Below are 9,755 nucleotides of genomic sequence, written 5' to 3'. Positions count from 1 at the left end.
CCATGACTTGTTTTTAATTTACATGACACTCTAATGACTTCTTGTAACTATGACAACAAAGTTTAGCATTCAATTATGTGAACAACTTAGTTATTTGAGGGGTAACTACAAAGGATAGTAGAGGCTTCCATGTGAATGTAGATGGATGCATTAGTGTGACAATTGATGACTTCATCGTGAGTGCTCTGGCAGATAGTATCAAAACTGATAGACTTCACATTTAAAAATCCACTAATATGAGCATTCACTACCACAGAAAATACCCATATTTGATGCTTATTTTTCACAATACTTGATGGTTTTTAACTGTCAAGTAAGGGTGCGACATATATTAAAGAAATAATACTTAACAGTTAAAAACTATCAAGTATTAGTCTTATACTTGACAGTTATTTGAAAAAAATTGTCAAGTATATGAACTAAATATGCACTTCCCTGAATAAATACTTGACGCTTGTTTCAAAACGGTTATAAGGAAACAAGCGTCAAGTATTTATGGCTAAAACCTGCCAGTTCTTTTGGCCATAAATACTTGATGCTTGTTTCCTTATAACCGTCAAGTATTTACAAATACTTGACGCTTGTTTTGAAACAACCATCAACTATATTGATACTTGACGGTTATTTTGAAATAACTGTTAAGTATTTATGACATAATTTTTTTAAATATGGTGGCTGCTTTTAAAGCAACCCCCTACATAAAGATACATATAAAGATAAAAAACAGCCAACCAGTAATGAAAATAATGCAATATAATAAATGTTTGTAATAGTATCTCCTATCTAATTAACATAAAAATTCCTATACATTTAACTTTAAAATCTAAAAATTCTATGCTTAACTTATTTACAAACTAATGTTTCAAAACTAAGTGACCTATCCCATAAAAATTGGCCTAAAAAATGTGTATATAAATGTAAATAACTATTGTACTGGCCTAACTACTGTTGCTACCCACATATTGAAAACACATTGGGCTACCTCTTCAAGGACCTCTTTTACATATGTAGCCGTATAACGAATGCAATAGACGTCCTCGAAGTATTGTAAGCAAATAGTCACAACAATTTCAAGTTAATAGGTCGCTAATTAAAATTGTTTAAAATTTATAATTGAAGTGAAATTAAATTTTATATATATACCTTGTCAAATAATATGGTAAGGGCATGAATGATAATGTCCTTCATGAACTTCATCAAGAAATAACCACAATCATTGCTCTGGTCTGGCTAGAATGGACACTGTAAAAAAAACACATATCAATGAAATTGTAAAATATAATGAGACGGTTTCTTGATTAAAAACTTGACCAGTTAAATGAATACCTTAACAGTGACCCATTTCTTTGAATATTCGAATACACAGTTATGTCGGTCACAGTGCGATACAACACCACAGTTCTAAGAAGGAATTATGGAATGAATGTGAGAAATATATATGAATGGAAACTAAAACTAAAAAGAAATAATAAGTAAAAAAATCCAACTTACTCATTAAAAAGTACCACCATATCTTCCCTATTGCTTGGCTCTCTATTAAGGAGATCGAGATACCATATTTTTAGAGTAACGGGATTAATCACAATAAGCATCTAGTGTCCCCTAACAAGAAACAGCACATGTTACCAAACAAATAAATATAAAAAAAATATTTACCCATAACAAATATTAACAACTCACCCTTGACAGTAAAGAGCGAGAAATAAAGTATCCTTCATTACTCCCCTTTCTCAAAATTGATCTGAAAACATTCTTACTTGATTTTCAAGGGCTTCCTTTGTAATATTATTGTGGGGAGAGACATCATGAAGATTAACCAGCTTGATCTTCGACTCAATGCCACCAGAAACCAAGAATGAGGTATAAAGGTGACTTAGGTGAAAAAATATACAAGTTAATATGCTTGCATACTCACACACATAAATAATTCAAGAAATTAACTGATAAATATTGAAGAATTATCTCATGTAGAAAGTCATCAAACTAGTGCTCGTCATATTGTGCTTGAGGATTTCATTCAAAATTTCATCCCGAACGACTTCAAATGATGCTCTATCAAATAGCCCATCGTCAAAATTAATGATATCCCCAATTGGCACTTGACGAATCATCCTCATAGCCGAAGCATAGGTCTCAAGAGAGTCATGGAATTTGTTTTCTATAACAAGTATAGGCACTGCATGTTGCAAAACCATGGCTGACTCTTTAATATAACCCGACACCTTGCCCTTTAATTTGCTTTTCCCCCTTGGCTATACAATAAAAAAGTTAGACACACACACACACACACATTAAAGATTCTAAATAATTATATAAATCATATATACTTTTTTCTTTGTTGGCAAGGGGTCTTTTAGCAGTTTTAGATCCTTTGTTGGCTTTGGTGTACTAACCATAACAAGGTAGCTGGGCCATGCAACGAAGCTCCCCAACACATCTCCTACTGTTTGCATCTCATCGGTAGGATAAGGTAATGGATACTTAGGGTCGATTGCAACAAGCAAGGAAACCCTAATGCAATCAGGTGGGAGGGGAAGGTTATGGATTGTGTCCCTGGTAATGTTATACATGCATCCTGTTACATCTACTTTGCATGATGGATCGTCTGCTAAACAGTTGCAGTCATTCTCGCCCTAAATAAATGAACAATGTCAATTGTTTAGATAAAAAATTAGTTAAGCAAATTTAGAAGAGAAAATGTATTACCTTGGGTATTTTGTCTAAAAGGACTATGCAGTTATCTTTCCCGCTGGGGCTAACGTCAGCTAAAAGTCTCATAGGGATTTGTCCCTTCAATAGTATGTCAATTAACTTTGCTTGAGCTTCTAGCTATTGCTTCATAATAGTTTGCTCTTCTCTCAACTCTTGGAACTCTGATGAAGAAGCTGACGTTCGCTTCTTAATCTTGCTAAAGTATTGCTTCTTTGTGACACCGAAGCTGACACCCCTAACATGACCATGGTGGTTAGGGGTCCCCAACGCTCTAGCTAAGATATCCTCATACACGGGAAGCTTGCCCTATGATACTTCTTGAGAGAGAATATCTTGTGAAAAGTAGAGTTGATTAGTATGCATTTTAATAATCATTTATTAATTGATAGATAAGAATAATACTTACAATTTTTTCAGCAACCTCTTTCACACGAGGGTTGTCAATCACTCTATCTTTGTTTATTCGTGCCAATGCCCAGAGTCTTTGGTGGGATATGGTAACATCCGATCCCTCGGCCTCCACTTCTTTCTGCTCTACGCCTACATACCCTAACCTCCCTACTCTGTAAGGGTATTCGTTCTTAGCCACTCTTTCCTTATTTTGGATGCTCCGTTCCTTTAATCAATAACAAAAATATCCTATTAGTACACATAGATACATTCAATAAAAGGCACTAAAATTTAAATTTTAGAAATATAAATACCTTAAATTCCTTATCACGTCGAGAGACAACAAAAGCATCCCAATCTTCTTGCTTTACTAAAGGCTGCAATAGGGGAGGAACTCGAGCTACAAATTCAGCATCAGGGTCTTTTAGATATTTTTGTGTAATAAAATGTCTGAAAGACCGTAATGCCCTCCCAGCCTTTTGAAGGACAAAATCCTTCTTGCTCTCGTCTATTTCAAATCTTGACTGTAAAATAAAATAAATATATTAGGTGCATCAATTTAAAATATCATAATAGAATATAACTTTGTTAAATGCAACTTACAGATACGGTCTCCCAAACAATGTCCTTTATGGCTTGATCAACTTTGCGCCATGATTTCTGCGTGATAGGTATAGTTGTCTTTGCCACAACCCCAATATAACTTATAAACTTTACAGATTTGATGGCTTGGCCTTTCTTGTTCTATTGTATTGCTATATTTTTCCCTACAGCTCTTGTTTTTGTGACTTCTTCCATTATTGTCAGGCCTTGCTAGATATTATTATATTCCTACTCCAATTTTTTTTTGTGACGACGGAGCATCAGTAGAAGTTGTAGCGAGATCTGATGGAGGGATTTCAATGGACTCAGAATCTGAAGCCATTTATCTATAACACAATAAAATTTCAAAATTAATCAACAATGATTAATTCAAAAAATTAATCAACCATAATTAATTCAAATATAATCGACTTTATTAATTCAAACATGAAACAAAAATGGCAAAATTAATTCAAATATTAATCAATTATACTAATTCAAACATGAAAAAAATGGCATAATTAATTCAAAGGTTACATGTTTAAGTTGCTCTTTTTCGTTTCCTTGACTTTAGTTTTTCACTTCCCCCTCCTTGAAATATTTTCTTCTTATGCTAAAATAATTTACCCTTCTTTGAAATTCAAATGCCTTCATTGTGATCATTTCTCATGTATAGAGCTTCATCAGTAGTGTCGTTACTTTGATTTGATGTCCCTTCAAATGGGTCATCTTCAATTACTACATTTTCATTTATTTTTTCATTTAACATAAGAATAGACCACCCCTTATTAGCAGGGTCAGGGATATAAAACGGTTGTTTGGCTTGTTGCACTAAAATAAAAGGCTCATCCTTATACCCTTCCTTGTTCAAATTGACTTGTACAAATCCAAATTGATAATCAAATTTCAAGCCATTTTTTTGATCAATCCACTTGCACCCAAAGACTAGAACTCGAAAGGATATGTAATCTAAATCCCATATATGCTCAATTACACCAAAGTATGACATGTTTGCATAGATAGGATTTTTATCCTTAGTGCTAGAAATAAGCATGGAATGAGCTACAAGAGTTACACCACTATTTTGCATTGTACTCCTATTATCTTGCTCCCTTATATAAAATGTGTATCTGTTGACAAGGCAAGCAGTGTAAGAAATGGCCTGTCTGCTTGGACCGTTAGCTAACCATCTCAATTTCTTAGAAACTGAATTAGAATCAACATTTAACATTTGAAGAATGTGCTCCTTAAACCATCTTGTAAAAGTATTATTGTGTTTCCTAGCATACCAAATTTCTGATTTATGGAGATTGTCCCTCCTAAGTTCAGCCATATGCTTGTCTACATACTCTTCAACCTCTTCAGTGTTGTGCAACACAAATAGGTGGGCTTGCTCCTACTATACACTTGACATAATAATGACTTTATTTCCCATGATCTCCTCTCCACTTATTCTACCCATGTGTCGAGACTTTGGAAGCCCAACATAGCTAATATGACTCAGGTACTCAATACAAAAGTCAATAGCCTCTTCACAAATATACCGTTCAATAATACAGCCCTCCGGTTGACTTCGATTTTTCATATAGCCTTTTAAAATCTTCATATAATGTTTAATAGGATACATCCATCTTAAATAAGTAAGCCCAGACATTTGAACCTCCTTAACCAAGTGAACAGTTAGGTGGATCATAATATCAAAGAATGTCGGTGGAAAATACATCTCAAGTTCACACAATGTTAATACAATTCGAGCTTGCAACCTTAGCAACTTATGTGAGTTAATCACTTTACTATAAATGGACTTGAAAAATAAACATAACTTAGTGATCCTCCCTCGTACTTTAGGGGGTAAAATTGCACATATAGCAACTGGAATAAAATCCTTTATAAAAACATGGCAATCGTGAGACTTTAAACCCTTAAACTTTAAATCTTTCATTGATACAATATTTTTTTATGTTTGAAGAGTAACCCTCAGAAACTTTTATTACATTAAGGAACTCATAAAATGTAGTTTTCTCTTTCTTAGATAGTGTATAAGCTGTCGGAGGGAGAAAGGTACGGTTCCCCTTATCTTGGGGTGCTAATTCTTCTCTTATTCCTAAAGAAACCTTATCCAACCTTGCTTTTATGCCATATTTGTTTTTCTTGACACTTGGAGTAAAGTCCCAATAAGACTCTCACAGACATTTTTCTCAATAGGCATGACATCAAGAAAATGCCAAACATCCAAGGTGGTCCAATAAGGGAGTTCAAAGAAAATAGATCTCTTCTTCCATCCAGTTGTCCTAAGGTGCCTTGCAAAAGGTTTGCTGAATTCAATATCTAAATCCTTAATCTTCTCAAATAGCTCATCACCAATTAATGGCAAAGGTGTCTTACCTTCTTTTAGATTTCTATTGAACACTTTTCTCAACCGCCAATAATGATGTTCTTGGTGTAAAAACCTACTGTGCCCAAGGTAAACATTCTTCATCCCATGTTAAAGCCTCATAGAATGTGTTCGCTCTTCGTAAATAGGGCATCCAAGTTGCCTTTTAATGTTATACACTGACAGATTACCATAAACAGGAAAGTCATTGATTGTACCGAAGAGCATAGCTCTTAAATTAAATCTTTCTTCTCTATACCCATCATATACTTCTATACCTGACTCCCATATGATCTTTAAGTCATCAATTAGAGGAACCAAATATTTGTCTATGTCATTCCTAAGTTTCTTAAGTCCCACAATTAGCATGGACAACATCATATACTTGCTCTTCATGCAAAGCCATGGAGGAAGGTTATAAATCACCAAAATGACTGGCCAAGTGCTGTGGCTACTACTTTGAAGCCTATGAGGATTCATCTAGCTGGTAGATAATGCAAGGTATAGATTCCTACTCTTTTCCCCAAATTCAGGGTACTCATAATCAATCTTTCTCCATTGTAGAGAATCAACAGAATAACGAAGCATGCTATCTTTTATCCTTTCATGCGTATGCCATGGTAAGCTTTTCACAACTTCTGCACTGCTATACATGCGTCTAAATCTAGGCACGATTGGAAAATACCATAGTGTCTCTGTGGGACTTAATTCGTTCTGCTTGTAGCGTGAGGCATTATACTTCAGACACTCAGTTAACGACGCATATTCATTTCAAAATAAAAGGCAATCATTAGGGCACGATTGTATCTTTTCATAACTCATGCCAATTGATCGCAATACTTGTTTTACATCATATGTTCGACAAGGAAGCTCATTTTCCTTAGGAAGTAATTCTACTTCCAAATACCCAAGCAACTCAGTAAAGCTCGCATCACTCCATCTATGTTTTACCTTCATATTGTACAATTTTAACACTACTGACAACTTTGATGCACTACAACCAGCATACAACAGTGTCTCCGCATCACTTTTCAACTTCTCAAACATTTCCGGTCAATCCTCGAGGTCCTCTTCAACTACTTTGGCCATCTGTTCAAGACAATCTTCCTCAAGTGTGCATGTGTTAAAATCATCAGGAGATGATGCACAGCTTTCACTATGCTTCTGGCTGCAACTAATATCATCTCCTATCTCACCATGCATTGTCCAACACTTGTAACTTTAATCCATCCCATTAATTACTAAGTGTACTTCACAAGTATCTGGAGTAACCCGCTTTACAAGACTGCACTTGGGCAAACAATTCTAGTAGGATCCTCTGCTTGCTTAACTGCAAGCTTAACAAAATTTGCCACCCTATCCCAATATTCCTTGGATAGACAATTGGCAGACATCCATTCCTTATCCATAATTCCTAGAAAGATTAAGAGGGAAATATGATTAGTGACTTTGACTACTCCTAGATAGTGGGAGAATTAGATACAAAGATCAATCAGTCAATAGGTCACTAACCACATGTTTGCACATTCCCTTTTTAATCTTATTTAAAACTAATAATTACATTTTAATGCTAGCCATTGAAATAATTTTGGCGGTATAACGACTTAAAAAAGAGAGTTTCTCGGGCTTTATCTCCTTTCTCTATTAATCTAAGCGACAACAACAGCAGCATCCACAACAACAATCACATAAAGTTATATACAAGAATAATTTAAAAAAATTGATAGTATATATAACGGCTTAAAATGAGTATTATCAGGTCTTCATGCCTTTAGAAAAATCAAGTTATCCATAATAAGACTATATATGATCCAACAACAATAATAACAACATTAATAAGAAACACAATTTTAATTAAAATCATATAAACCACATCAAACACTATATAAATATCAATTTAAAATCTCAAAAATACTTTTTCATAAGCCAATTCTCAATTAATTGAAAAACTAGTAATGTGAAAATTGACAACTCAAGGAATATAAATCTAAATTAATCATTCAATTATAGAACAAACACTCAAAACTTAAAACAAGGTAATTAGGTGGTATACTATTTTCATATCCTTAATGAATCTCCTTATATTAACAAACTAATTGGATGATCTATTAATTCAATAATTAAGCACCCAAAAACTCAAAAGTTCAAACACTTACTAAGAAGAACAACAATGCAAATCAAAATAAGTAACACAAAAACTATTTATTGCATATGAAAATCAAAATCAACAACCCATACATTCAAAATGAAGATTAATGATTGGAAAGCAAGAACCTACCTCAACAAGAAGACGGAATGTTGACTGTGCAAAAAAATAGAGACGAGAGTATGTTGCAGAATGATAGAGACCGAGAATCTAAACGAACAAGTGCCCACAAGACTTATGGAGGCTGAGAATCAAAAACCCCTCAAGAATTGACACCGAAAATGTGTTTTTTGACAATTAGAGTGATAAAAAATGGGTTTCAGTGGCCCTGGGTTTGTTTTTAAAGATGAAGGATTTGCAGAAATGGAGAGCGAAAAAGAAATCTGGAGGGAATTTTAATGACAATACTTGACGGTTATTTCATAATAATCGTCAAGTATTACATATTTAATACTTTTTTTAAAACAACCATCAAGTATATGGCAGACAAACTTGACGGTTATTTCAAAACAAGTGTCAAGCATGTGAAAAATTTAATTTTTTTTCTACTATTAATTTGATGTTTGTTTATTGAAGACCGATGTGTAAATTTTAGCTTTATTTTATGATTATTTATAAAAAAACATCAAATATATATACTTGACGGTTATCTTTAAATAACCATCAAGTATCTGCTTGAATATTTGACGCTTGTTTCATAAAAACCATCAAGTATTTTTTGCCTTTTTTATTTTTCATTTTTTTCAAATAAACGTCAATTATTGGATGTCAATTATACACTTTTCTGTAGTAGTGATTATAAACTCCAGAATTGGTATTGGAGATGATTGTGTCTCATTGGGTGATGAAGACAAGCAAATAATGATCCAAAATGTGAATTGTGGAATTGGACATAGCTTCAGTGTTGGATGCCTTAAAGGAAACCCAAATGAATAGCCTGTGGATGGCGTTACTTTTAGGAATTGCACACTTAAAGGCACATCTAATGGCATTAGGGTTAAGACTTGGGCTAATAAATCAGGAAATATTTTAATCCCCAATCTTCTTTTTGAGGACATCACAATGATTAATGTCCAGAATCCAATTATCATAAAGCAATAGTATTGTCCATCGAAAAATTGCCCCAAGAAGGTCTTGCTCAACTCTTTCTCTCTCTATATATATATACATCTTTATTATGTTCATCTTTTGTGACAAACATATTGTGTGGTTCTTTCCACACGTGTTGTGAGTTTATCTAACAAATTTTATATAAGTTTTCATTGGCTTTTAGAACTCATCAAAAATACAAATAAGCAATGTAACATTCAAGAATATCATAGTTGTGGGGTCAAGAGCTTTAGGCTCAAAATCAGAAGATACTTTAATTCACCCCTCTTGGGTGACTAACATATCTTATAGTTGTGAGATCTTAGATTGTAAAAGGGGGAGGATGTTGTGATTGATGATAATCCATAGATAAAGTAGAGAGGGTTGATGAAAAAATATTAAAATAGTTCATTCAAATTAAACTTCAATTATTTTTTAAAATAAATAAATAAAATAAAATGC

Source organism: Prosopis cineraria, unplaced genomic scaffold, assembly GCF_029017545.1.
Source record: "Prosopis cineraria cultivar Desert tree isolate PC_DT_omini unplaced genomic scaffold, ASM2901754v1 PC2, whole genome shotgun sequence".
NCBI classification, from domain to species: Eukaryota; Viridiplantae; Streptophyta; class Magnoliopsida; order Fabales; family Fabaceae; genus Prosopis; species Prosopis cineraria.
The sequence above is the reverse complement of the archived record's forward strand: the minus strand, read 5'-3'. Positions refer to the sequence as shown.